Raw genomic sequence first — 13,646 nt, forward strand, 5'->3', positions numbered from 1 at the left:
ATTGTCTACAAGGTGCTAGAAATTTCAATATGATAATGCAGAACACAATTCTAGAAAAGTCTAGAAAATGCTGAATTGTAGGTGAACATTCTTAGAGTGTATAAAAGGGTTGCTGACATTACCAATAAGCCAATATGGGAAAAAAGTAAAGAGCTATCTGAAGACCTTCAGCAGAAAAAATATTTATTGTCATAAAGCTGGAGAAGGATACAAGATGATTTCCAAGCATTTGAGTATCCCCATTTCAACTATTGTTTCTATTATCAAGTACAAGACTACTGTAAAGATGGTACTGTCACAATGCTCCCTTGGTCTGGAAGAAAGTAGGTTCTTTCACCTAGAACAAGTAGAAGAATTGTGAGGAAGGTTAATGATAATAATCCGAGATTGACTGCCAAAGATATTCAAAGTGAATTGACTGCAAGTGGGACTGGGGTTTCCATTTCAACCATAGGTTGAGTATTGCATGGTGAAGGTCTCAATGGTCACAGGCCAAGGAAAAAGTCACTCTTAGGAAAACATCACAAGGACAATTGCTTAAAGATTTTTCCTAAAATTCTTTGTTTTCTAGAAACCACAGTGCCCAGCCAAAACCCATGCAAACTCCACACAGTCAGACCCCCGGGCCAGGAATCGAACCCAGGACCCAGGAGCTGTATGGCAGCAGAGCTAACCACCACGCCGCACTGTATCAGCTATATTTAAACAAAATATATAAAGTCATATTTACTATTCAACCTTGCCTTACATTTTCTTGACTCATTCATACATTAAATATATACTGCAGACTCCACTCATAGTGGAAAATTAAATGCACCTCAGGGTGGCTCTTCTTACCACATTCGGAGACTTCGCTCGCATCGTTCTGTCCAGTGTGGATGCAGTTTAAGAGCAGTTAAAACTTACAGCCACAAACCCACCGCGTGCGCCCTGGACCCCCTCCCCACTCACCTCTTTCAAGCTGCTGCTCCTGCTCTACTCCCCTTCATCTCCTCCCTTCTCTCTCCTCTCTCGCCTCTTTCCTTCTGCCTTCAAACAAGCCTCCATCACCCCCTTATCAAAAATATATATATAGACACACACAGTCAATCTCAGTTAACTCGACTGGAGGATAACTCGACACCTTCACTTAATTTGACAGTCTCAGTCTTGGTCCTGGATTTTCTCCATATCAAATATATGCATCCTGCCTCTTAATTTTTTAATTCGACACTACGCTTTACTCGACACTTATTACCAGTACTGAAGGGATAAAACCTATTTAAAAAAACTAGTGGATAACTCAACACCTCAACTTCCAGAGCCTCCTATCAAACTGGATAAATCCATCGCCTCACTGGGCACGGTTCAGATGTTTTTGGCTCAAGAGGGCATTGAAGATACTCCAAAGTCTCAGCTCCTTGTCAGCAGAACTTTCAAAGCGCGTGTTTTTGCATGTGAAACAATCGACAGTGCTTGATTTCTCTGTGAAATCTGCACAGTTTCTGCACAGTTTGTGGTTGGATTGTTTTTGTAAAAATAACACTATAGTTATTTTACTAATTTTTATTTCAATTGAACTATACGAGTTGTACCAAGTTTGTACAGTAGTGTATACTGTAATTGAGTCATTCACTGCAGTTCTTTCAACCGTTTTTATACATTTAACAAAAAATAAATGTGTATGTATATATATATATATATATATATATATATATATATATATATATATATATATATATAATGTTCACCACCTGACGGAGACCTGGGCGTTGACTCGGCAGAATCCAGTATATACATATTTACAAATGGCTGTTTATTGTATACATTATATTCTATAACATGATGCTTCTATTTGTACACTCTATATAGAGGGGTAAGTCACAACATATTTTAAAGCATATCCTTTGCTGCCATCTAGTGGCTTCTGGGAAGTTAACTGTGATCCCATTACAAAACAGGCCTTTTATAAATTACTGCTTTTAAAAGATGTAGTTATACAATACATGCCCACCAATAATCATGTGGAAAGCTAAATAGGGATATGATCACTATACTACCTGCAAATAATCCAGATATGCCATTTTCAGTAATGATTCTTCCCATGATGTAAAAAGTTGAGGCTGATTTCTTTGGATATACTGAAAAACATGGTGAAAGTTTATTTACAGGAAACTCATTCAAAACACAAAGATATAATCCAAGCTATGGAGTCCATTGTCACACAACACAGGTAAATGAGGTGGAAATCATTTAACCTGGTACACAGTTAAGTACAAACTTGTTTCCCTTTTAAGTACAAAATGTAACCATTACCGAATGGGATACATCTCTTATAGCCCGAATTACCTGAGCACTTATATAGAAACTGCTCCTTTAAAAGCCCTGTATGTGTCAGACGTTGTTTCCGCCCCAAAGAGATAAATATGAGTGACGCATTAGGCTCAGCGCCATTTTTCTTTCAGCCTTGCCCGAGGTGTGAGCTCTGACTTTTTAAGTCATAACCATGGAAATAAGTTGATATATTCACTTTTTCTCTAACTTATTTCATATTTTAGAAATAATTTCACTTATTTTAAGTGTGTAATTCTTTCTTAGCCTAGGTACTCATCAAGACCTTGTGCGCCGTGCGAAGCTGGCAGCTCTCCACCGCCCCTTCCCCAGGATTCAGCCCCTTGTTGCGGCTAAGTTTCACGCTCTCTCCCTTGCTGTTCGGCTCTTCGTGAGACGGTATAAATTCTTGCTAGCGCCTTTTCAACTAAATATATATATATATATATATATACAGACGTGCTCAAATTTGTTGGTACCCTTACAGCTTATTGAAATAATGCTTCATTCCTCCTGAAAAGTGATGAAATTAAAAGCTATTTTATCATGTATACTTGCATGCCTTTGGTATGTCATAGAATAAAGCAAAGAAGCTGTGAAAAGAGATGAATTATTGCTTATTCTACAAAGATATTCTAAAATGGCCTGGACACATTTGTTGGTACCCCTTAGAAAAGATAATAAATAATTGGATTATAGTGATATTTCAAACTAATTAGTTTCTTTAATTAGTATCACACATGTCTCCAATCTTGTAATCAGTCATTCAGCCTATTTAAATAGAGAAAAGTAGTCACTGTGCTGTTTGGTATCATTGTGTGCACTACACTGAACATGGACCAGAGAAAGCAAAGGAGAGAGTTGTCTGAGGAGATCGGAAAGAAAATAATAGACAAGCATGGTAAAGGTAAAGGCTACAAGACCATCTCCAAGCAGTTTGATGTTCCTGTGACAACAGTTGCAAATATTATTAAGAAGTTTAAGGTCCATGGAACTGTAGCCAACCTCCCTGGGCGCGGCCGCAAGAGGAAAATCGACCCCAGAGTGAACAGAAGGATAGTGCGAATGGTAGAAAAACAACCAAGGATAACTGCCAAAGAGATACAAGCTGAACTCCAAGGTGAAGGTACGTCAGTTTCTGATCGCACCATCTGTCGCTTTTTGAGCGAAAGTGGGCTCCATGGAAGAAGACCCAGGAGGACTCCACTTTTGAAAGAAAAACATAAAAAAGCCAGACTGGAATTTGCTCAAATGCATATTGACAAGCCACAATCCTTCTGGGAGAATGTCCTTTGGACAGATGAGTCAAAACTGGAGCTTTTTGGCAAGTCACATCAGCTCTATGTTCACAGACGAAAAAATGAAGCTTTCAAAGAAAAGAACACCATACCTACAGTGAAACATGGAGGAGGCTGGGTTATGTTTTGGGGCTGCTTTGCTGCACCTGGCACAGGGTGCCTTGAATCTGTGCAGGGCACAATGAAATCTCAAGACTATCAAGGCATTCTGGAGCGAAACGTACTGCCCAGTGTCAGAAAGCTCTGTCTCAGTCGCAGGTCACGGGTCCTCCAACAGGATAATGACCCAAAACACACAGCTAAAAGCACCCAAGAATGGATAAGAACAAAACATTGGACTATTCTGAAGTGGCCTTCTATGAGTCCTGATCTGAATCCTATCGAACATCTATGGAAAGAGCTGAAACATGCAGTCTGGAGAAGGCACCCATCAAACCTGAGACAGCTGGAGCAGTTTGCTCAGGAAGATTGGCCCAAACTACCTGTTAACAGGTGCAGAAGTCTCATTGAGAGCTACAGAAAACGTTTGATTGCAGTGATTGCCTCTAAAGGTTGTGCAACAAAATATTAGGTTAGCGGTCCCATCATTTTTGTCCATGCCATTTTCATTTGTTTTATTATTTACAATATTATGTTGAATAAAAAAATCAAAAGCAAAGTCTGATTTCTATTAAATATGGAATAAACAATGGTGGATGCCAATTACTTTTGTCAGTTTCAAGTTATTTCAGTGCATTCTTCGTTTTTTGTGGAGGGGTACCAACAAATTTGAGCACATATATATATAGATAGATAGATAGATAGATAGATAGATAGATAGAAAGAATTAACTTTCCTGTCCGAGGAAGCAGAGTCAGATAACTTGGCGCAATAATTCTGGGCACGTCTGACGACTGCCCCTGTTGTCTCAAGAGCTTTGGACAGTATATAGGGGGCACAACACAGATAAACTGGGCCTTGCCCAGTTTCTGCCTGTTGAGGCTTCCATTGCCTCTCTGGTGCAGATGCTCAATTTGACCATGCTGCAAAGGGACATCTTCCAACAAATAATGTTGCATCACAGAAGCGATGTTGAAGGAGGCCTATGTGGCCTCTACAGTATACTGGTGGCATACCAGCCCAAGCAGTTGCAGGCTCTGTCCACTGACCACAGGCCCTCATCCCACTGGTTGGATGAGTTGAGTTTAGTTAAAAACTACCTGCTCCAGTTGTCTAAGTACAATGGTCAGGCATTGGGCAGGAGCATGGCCACGCTGGTGACAGCAAGAAGGCAGCTCTGGTTTTTTCAGGCCCGACTGCCTGACAAGTACACGGTGTCATTGCTTGATGCACCCGTAACACCGGGTCATACATTTGGACGGCAGTGGATAACATGCTAAAGCGCTCTCCCTCTGAGCTGCGCTCCCTGAAAGCAGTTCTACTCATTAGCCCTAGCAGGGGCTATATGAGCCTGCGTCTGCTGCTGGGAGTGCCTGTTTCGCCATTGCTTTGGTGGCTTATAGCCTGGGGGCTTCTGCTTCGGGAGGAGGCGTTGCCAAGTCGCTGGAAGTTTTCCATGCTTGGTGCTGACGCAATTACCACCACCCTGCTCCCAAGCAGCAGCCACAGATGACAACTATTGCAGTCAGTTAGGTTAGGCAACTGGATCACTACGGTGGACCTCAAGGACGCCTACCTTCACATACCTGTAAAACCTAGCCACAGGAAATAGTTGCGATTTGCTTTTCAAGGGACCATGTATGAATGCTCAATTACCTGAATGACTAGCTGATACTGTATGTGCCAAATCACCAGCACAGGCAGTGTTGCACACAAGACTGGTCACCAGGCACCACCAACGGCTAAGCTTCACGGTGAACCAGTGTAAAAGCCGGCTGACGCCCTCTCAGAGGGTTGTCTATCTCAGAGTAAGCCTTGATTCCAGAAACATGATTGTCACTCTGTTGGATGACAGGATCCACAGGCTAACTGTCTGTTTGGAGTTTTTCAGCCCAATGCAGTGGTGATGGTAATGACCACCTAGATTTTCTGGGCCTGAAGGCAGCATCATTTCCGTTTCTCCCTTTAGGGCTCCTACACATGCGCCTGGTTTAACCACAGGGTCCCTGTGGTGGGGTGCCCTGCCCCTGTGCGTATTTGTGTGTTTTATGTTGTATGTGGCTTGTTATTGTTGGTGTGGATATAATGGGACACGGTATATAAACTGGGTTATGTAGCACAAGTGATTTAAAACGTATATTTGTATTTAGGCATGGGATTGCACAATCACTTCACATACAGATAAAATGTGTATTAATATGTGGGCACGGGGATTGCACAAATTAGTTCACGTGTTAGGATTCAAGTGAATGATTAATTAGTAATTGAATCCCAGCACAGCTGTATATATAGATGCATGGATCACTCACTCTGGGTTGGGTGCTCGGTGAGTGGAGAACGGGAAAGCGAGAAAGGAGATAAATTATAAAGGAGAAAAGCAATTGCTACTCGTGCTGGAGTGTTTTGTTAGTCTATTTGTTTTGGCCAATGCACCATTTGTTTTGTTTTGTATTTAACACTAGAACCACCAAGCAGGTCAATTTGACCCATTTTGGATTTAAAATGTTAATTACTCTTCTGTTGTAAATCGTATGTGTATGTCCGTTTTTGACTTTTCCCAAATATATGAATTAAATATCCTGATGGTGTTTGATAGCCAGAATCGCAGAAATGATAAAGTTATAAACCGCGTGGGTCAATTTGACCCATGCATTACAATACATGTTTTTTTTTAATATAACATAAAATATTCTATTTTTTTGTAAATGCAGCAAACAAGACATGCCCCCTCCTCCTAGCACACATGTTTTTTTTTTTTATTTCAGGCCTTTCTTTGTTTATAGATTGACTATGAGACAGAGATTGCTATGATTGTGGATTTGTGGATTTGTGCAATTGCACCACGATGCCAACTTAGTGAACGCCTAGTTGATTTATTTCTCAATATACCTGAGAGACATCAATCCTTCGTTTTGTTCCAGAAATGCAACTGGGAATATATCAGAAGGAAGTATTTAATCTTGAAAGTAGCCATTTAGATTGGAATATGGCAAGCTGCACTCAGATGCCCATAGCAAACCAAAATGACAGGTAGGATAACAGCTTATGTGCCTAATATGAAATGTATGTTATATATTACTTTTTTTGATATATTTCTTTTAGAAAAAAATATTTCTGTTTTACAGGTTTGCATGTACCAGTTTATACAATAGTTTATAACACAGCTCCTAGATGCAGACACAGAACCAGCAGGCAGACGCCTACGCTCCATAGAGTACAATGGAACCGTCATACCGGAAGTAGTGTTATATTTTCTTTTTATGTAGTATTATAAACAATGATTTCGGTTTTACAGTTTTGTATGTACATATTCCCGTTTCTTTTGAAATGTATATTTTATTATATTTTTTCACTGTTTGTAGTCGTGCTGTATATGCGCTCATTTTCAAAACAAAGACTGTTATGTTTAATTTTCCATTTAAATACGGTGTTTCAGTGATGCAAATGTTAGATATGATGTTCATGAATAAACCGTTTGAGTTGTATCTGATAGTATGTCTTTCATTTTCATAACAAAGCAGTTTAAAAATGTATGGGTCAAAATGACCCACGTAGCGGTTCTAGGTAGTTCGAAAATCCGGTGGTTCTAGTGTTAGTGTGTTAATGTTGGTGTATAGGCATTGGTACACGGGATATAAACGGGTCTGTGTTTCACGTGTGATTTAAAATGTATAATTGTATTTAGGCACGAGGATGGCACATCACTTCACGTGCATTTAAAGTATTTAATATGTGAGCACGAGGTTGCACATAATTAATTCACGTGCTGGGATTCAAGTGAATAATTAATTGGTAATGGAATCCCGGCACAACAGTTATATAGGTGCACGTTTCACTCACTCGGGGTTGGGTGTTCGGTGAGTAGTGAATGGGAGAGAGAGAGGAGGAGAAATAAAGTTAAAGATAAATATTTATAACAATTGCTATCGCGTGCTGGTAGGACCAGCGCGATACTTGTTTGTTTATTTACTCACCGTGTTTGTGTCTGTCCGTCCACCGTTTGTTTAAGTGTTAGTCCGTTTTGTTCGTCTATTTATTTTGGCGCAAGTGCCGTGTCCTGTCTTCTGTTTGTTTAAACCTTTTTTATTTATAATAAACCGCGCAACAGCGCTTTCATCATTTCACCTCATCTGTCTGTGTGTTATTCTTTTCCTGGATCTGACGGCAGAACTCAGCCAGCCGTATGGCAGTCTTATACCCCAGTCTGCTGTTCTGTGGTTTCATTTTGTGGTTTGACATCATCCATACAGCCATCCTGTTCACAGTCCTTCACCCTGTATTGGACCGGCACCACCTACTCACAGTATCCTATGTCACTGTTTGAAAGCTCACTGGTGGTGGAAACTAGCTCATTTGTGCTTGGGCACAGTTCTGGGCAGTGTCACGAGGAGAGAGGTGGTGACCACAGACATGTCCAACCTAGGTTGACGTCGTCTGGAACGGCCAGGGGGTGCAGGTGTGTGGAAACCCCCATGGAAGGGTCGCCACTAAATGCTTTGAAGCTGCGGGCAGTTCATCTGGTCCTGCAGCAAAATTCCAGGGATATACAAGGGAGATGCATGTTGATCCGCAGACACCACAGTAATGGCTTATATCACCCACCATAGTGGTCTCCGGTATTCCCATCTCAATCGTGTTGCCCAGAAGCTCTTGCTATGGGCTCACGAACATCTGTTTTCAGTAAGAGCAGTTCATTTGCCAGGGGTGAGTAACTGGGCGGTGAACCTTCTCTCGAGAGGTGGCCCCCCACAGTTCGATATGGCACTTCACCCGGAGGTTGTGAACCTCATCTGGGAGAAGTTCGGGTGCGCAGAGTTACATCTCTTTGCGACCCAGGAGTCCACCCACTGTCCTCACTGGTATTCCCTAATGGAGAGCAGTCACCCTCTCGGCATAGACACACTGGCCCACAGATGGCCCAAGACTTTGCTCTATACTTTTCCACTGTTGCCACTGCTTACATTGTGCGTGGAGAAGATCTGGCAAGACTTAGTAGCTCTTAGTAGCCCCAAAGTGGTACAGCTCATATACGGTCAGCAGTGGGAGTTGCCGGCCCATTGCGACCTGCAGAGTGGTGACATTTGAGTCACCTCGGATTATCTGACAGGGTCATTGTCAGCCTTCAGAATGCCAGGGCAGCATCTAACCGCTCCTAGCACGGCTACAAATAGGTTGTCTTCCAGATGTGGTGTCAGTCACATGCACTGGACCCCAAAACTTGCTCCATGGCAGATATACTGCAATTTTGTTTGATGAAGGGAAATCTCCCTCCACACTTAAGGTCTACCTGGCAGCTATTTCAGCTTTCCATGTTTAAACTGACTCAGTCTCCCCAGGAGCACACTTCCTGGTGGGACAGTTTTTTGAAGGGTAATTGGCGGTTAAGACCCCCTAGAAAGGACCTTGTCCCTCGCTGGCGACTCAATGTAGTGCTGGTCGCACTTACAAGACCGCCATTCAAGCCCCTTAATTCAGCAGAAAATCCTGTCCTTAGAGACAGCTTTACTATTACCTCCACCAAGCGGGTAGGACGAATGCAGGCATCCACCTCCTTTCCAGTCTGACCATACGCTCTGTCCAGTTAGGGCACTGGCGTATTATGTTGACAGCACCCAGCGTTGGCGGTAATCCGAGCAATTGTTCATTTGCTTTGGGTCAAAGTTCCACAGACAAGCCCTATCTAAACAGTGTTGTTGAGGTGGACTGCAGACAGTCAGGACTGCATACAATCTAGCCAACCTGCCCCCACCAGAAAAGGTTACTGGTCGCTCCACATGAGGCCTTGCAACCTCTTGGGCATTATTCCAGGGTGCATCTGTCGCAGACATTTGTCCAGGGCGCACCTGTCGCATACTTTTAACAGGTTCTACTGACTGAATGTCGTAGATCAGCAGAACCCTCGTTTTGGGACCAGAGTGTTAAGAGCAGACACTCATTCTGCTCTTAACACATTTCTATGTGTTTTTTAGTCCTGGGGTAGTTAGCCACACACCCATTTGGACTTCTTGTGTTAAATGCTGAGGTTACTCAGTGTAACCTTGCTGCATATACACTGCATGTGGGTTCTCCCTCTCTGTATGTGGACTATATGCCATGGACCCTTATCCTCGGCCAGAATGCTAGAGGCAGTTTTTCTTCCTTTTTAACATATCTGGCGGTGCTACAAGTCCTTCGCTTGCGACGGCTTGGGTACTGTATCCCATTCGGTAATGGTTATATTTCGTACTTGAAAGGTAACGTCAGGTTATTATCATAACCCTGGTCCACTGAAACAGAAATGTAACCATTACCCTTCAAGGTCGCTGCGTTCACTCCAACACAGCAGGCTGATGCCGTCTGACACATACAGGGCTCTTAAAGGAGCAGGTTTGGTATAAGTGCTCAGGTAATTCGGGCTATAAGAGATATATCCCATTTGGTAATAGTTACATTTCTATTTCAGGGAAACGTTTACATTCATTGTCAAGGAAATCCATTAAACAGTCACATAAGTAGATCACATTTTGCAAGGCACAGTCCAGAAGTTTCTGTAAGAAAACTGCAGTAGACCGGAAGTCATGATTCTTGTTAATTCTGTTTTAGAACTATAATAAACCAATACTCTGTCAGGATAAACCACAGCTGGATTTACTTGAGATGTTTTACAGTACTGGGGAAATAACCCTGGTGACCTATGTGTGATTGTCCCTGGAATACAGCTACAATTAAGTGTTTAATGCATTCTCTTAAACAAATACAGCTGTGTCTTATCCCAGCCAGGTATAGTTTGATCAAATCAACCCCATAAATCAAGCAGACTAATGTTTTGGAAAATACGTTCATTGCTTTACCTCAATATTAAAAGACACACATCTTCAATTCTTACACCATTTAGTTTAGTGTAGGGCTGTAGGGAGCCGTAAGCAAGAATTGTCTTTAGTTTATCATAGCACCTACTATTCAAAGCTTCTAGCTCCCCAAGTTCAATCTGTCTTTGAGTTTTTACTACATCAAATGGCAAAGTAGCTATAGCAGCAATTTGACAAAAAGAAAGAATTAGGTTAGTGTAGATAAGCCAAGCAACAATGTTGCTGAGAAGGCCTCATATTTCCAACTTGTTTAAAGACAAAACAGTATGCATGTCTTTAAAAACAAAGTAAAACACTGTAAGATTTGAACGTTATTTTTTAACAGAACCTATTCTTTAAAATTAAACTAGGTAAGGAAGTCAACAAGATCAGTGCTAATGATGTGAATTTATGGGATAAACACTTTTGATAATCACATTCTTGACATGGCATTTTCTCTCAAGGTAAAGTAAAAAATGAAATTCCCTGTTTTGATTCATACGCTATAGCTGCCACCTTGTTAAAAAAGAACATAGCTGCATTGTTCCTTTATTCAGACAGATCTATACAATCATCTTGCTGCTGTAACTCTATAGGCCCCATGTCTGTTTTGTTACCCAAAAAGAGGGATCTGTCCCAAGGACCACATTGTTTATGTTCGTCATGATGAGTAAACACTAGTTTTGGATGAGGTTACTGCAGATGGACTTACAGAGCCTGACACTGTTCCCGATGTAAATGTGATCATGAATGCTGGCTCTCTCATGCCATACTTCTCACACAGCCACTTCTTGCCCTGTTCATAGTTATACCAGTACATCGCTGTGGGGACAGACAGTTAAACTAAAATCTACCATAAACCTGCCACTACCACATTGCTATATCATGTATTAAAAGAAACAATTACAGCACTGATCTGACCATTCTTATGTTTAATATGCGTTGCCCTGCCTAATTATATTTTATCAATATAGCCATGACATTTTAAAAGACAACCTTTGACAAAAATATTTGTAAAAAAAGTTCACACTTACTGTACATATCACTTCAATATAGCTTTTATTATTTTTTAAGAGAACTTTATTTTTACTCCAGACAATCACCAGAAAAAAAACACTAAAAGTTAGCCCTGTTACATTTTTTTCTGAACTTCCAAGCTGATGCTGTATATTATGTGGGAATTAAATCTCTGAACATTAAGATATAAGTTGTCATTTCTCTTTAAGCATTCTTATCCGCTTTGTTTAACATACCACATCTCTGAGAAGAGTCGGACCCAAGCCCTTCCAAAGGGCGAGCCAGCCATTTGTAGCCACAGAATACTGAAGACAAACATGTAGCTCCTTGTAAGATGACTTCTGAGACTGCATCTTGGTCCACATTAATTCCAAAGGACTTATGATGGTTGCAGAACCCACTGAGAAAATCTGACAGTTATAAAGTCACATTAAAGCAGCTTCTTACAGTTACAGACAAAAGTATTGGCACACTACACTTAATAGAAGATAATTCAAGAAAACATGTTGAATACAAGTGTACAATTTCAAATACTTGTTCATGACAAAAAGTATTGGCACCTTTACATTAAAAGTATGTAAACATGTAACAGAACTAATTTTAAAATGTATTCATTGATTGAAAACCATTACACAGTACCCAAGCTGCATTACAAAGTCAATGGCCAGAAAAAGAGGCAATTATTTCCTAAGAAATTTATAAAACACACCATCTTAAATAAGCCAAGAAATATGAACTTCAACAAAATGATCTGGTCTGATGAGTCTAAAATATAACTTTTCCCTGAAAATGGACCATAGTATGTTTGGTGAAAACAAGGCAAAGCCTTCAATGAAGATGGTTTGATCATGATATGGGGGTGTTTGAGTAGTACAGGGACTGGTGACAATGAATGCAGCCATGTATCAAAACATTCAATGATACCATCTGCTCATAGGCTGATTGGCTGACAGTTTATCTTCCAACACGACAACGACCCAGATCTCAATCCAATAGAAATTATTTGGACTGATCGGAAAAAAGCTGTAGCCAAGTATTGTGTGTCCAATTTGTCTGAGCTGGAGGAAATATGCAAGACAAAATTGTTATAGATTTCAAGATGTACTGGTTAAGAATGATCATAAATGTCTGAAAGCCATAATAAAAGCAAAAAGGAGGACACATGAAATACTAAAGCAGGGTGCCAATTGCTTAAGTGCTTTTGTTAAAATCATTCGTAATGAAGGTCTTAAATCATTGTGGAGCGGGCTCCCACCAACTCTGCACATTTCAATAGATAAACAATCTGCATCCTGCTTAGTTTGTTTATCTATTGAAATGTGCAGAGTTGGTGGGAGCCTGCTCCACAATGACTTAAGACCTTAATTATGAATGATTTTAACAAACGCATCCTGAAACAGAAACAAACAAAATTAAACAAACTTATTTTGCCCCCCTAGCGCATCAGCACACACAACGGCTGCGATGCTGGCTCCAGGGATCAACCACAGTGCGGTCTCCCCGGCGCATCAGCATGACAACTGTCTGGATTGAGCTAAGTAGGGTACATCTCTGGGGTCTTCAAGTGGGCACCTTCCATCCTCGGTGTTTCGTCGACTAGCCCACGACACCTCAAGAGGGCTCGACAGTGATTCTGGCATCCCAGCATCACCCCCCTCTGTCCCCCACTCAACTCAGCCCAGCTTAGTTACCTGTACATCAGCGTTTCTTTCTTTCTATTGTGCTTGAGATCCCCAACCAGAATCTTTCCGTCTCAACCACAGCCAGTTGCTGCTCCTATCTACTGCTTCAGATAAGTTCTTCACTGTGCAACGCAACTCTTGGCCACTGAATCCGATGTCTCTGAGAAACCGGGTTGTAGAGTGTGCCACAAATCCTCGACAACCCACCTCCACTGGGTAAACCCGGACTCTCCATCCTCGCTGTTCCGCTTCAGCGGCTAGTTGAGCATACTGCAGTTTCTTCCTCTCAAACGCCTCATCAACATCCTCCCATGGCACTATTAACTCTACCAGGTGAACAAGGCGTGCTGATCCAGACCACAAGACAATATCTGGTCGAAGGTTAGTGGTGGCAATCTCAGGTGGAAAAATAA

At 41.4% G+C, this 13,646-nt stretch overlaps 1 pseudogene; it reads right to left on the minus strand.

Annotated features, from left to right (window-relative positions):
- Window positions 1-275: 275 nt before the first annotated feature.
- LOC131730973 (probable mitochondrial glutathione transporter SLC25A40) lies at window positions 276-12,453 on the minus strand (annotated as a pseudogene).
- Between the last annotated feature and the right edge of the window lie 1,193 nt (window positions 12,454-13,646).

Source organism: Acipenser ruthenus, chromosome 3, assembly GCF_902713425.1.
Source record: "Acipenser ruthenus chromosome 3, fAciRut3.2 maternal haplotype, whole genome shotgun sequence".
Lineage (NCBI taxonomy): Eukaryota > Metazoa > Chordata > Actinopteri > Acipenseriformes > Acipenseridae > Acipenser > Acipenser ruthenus.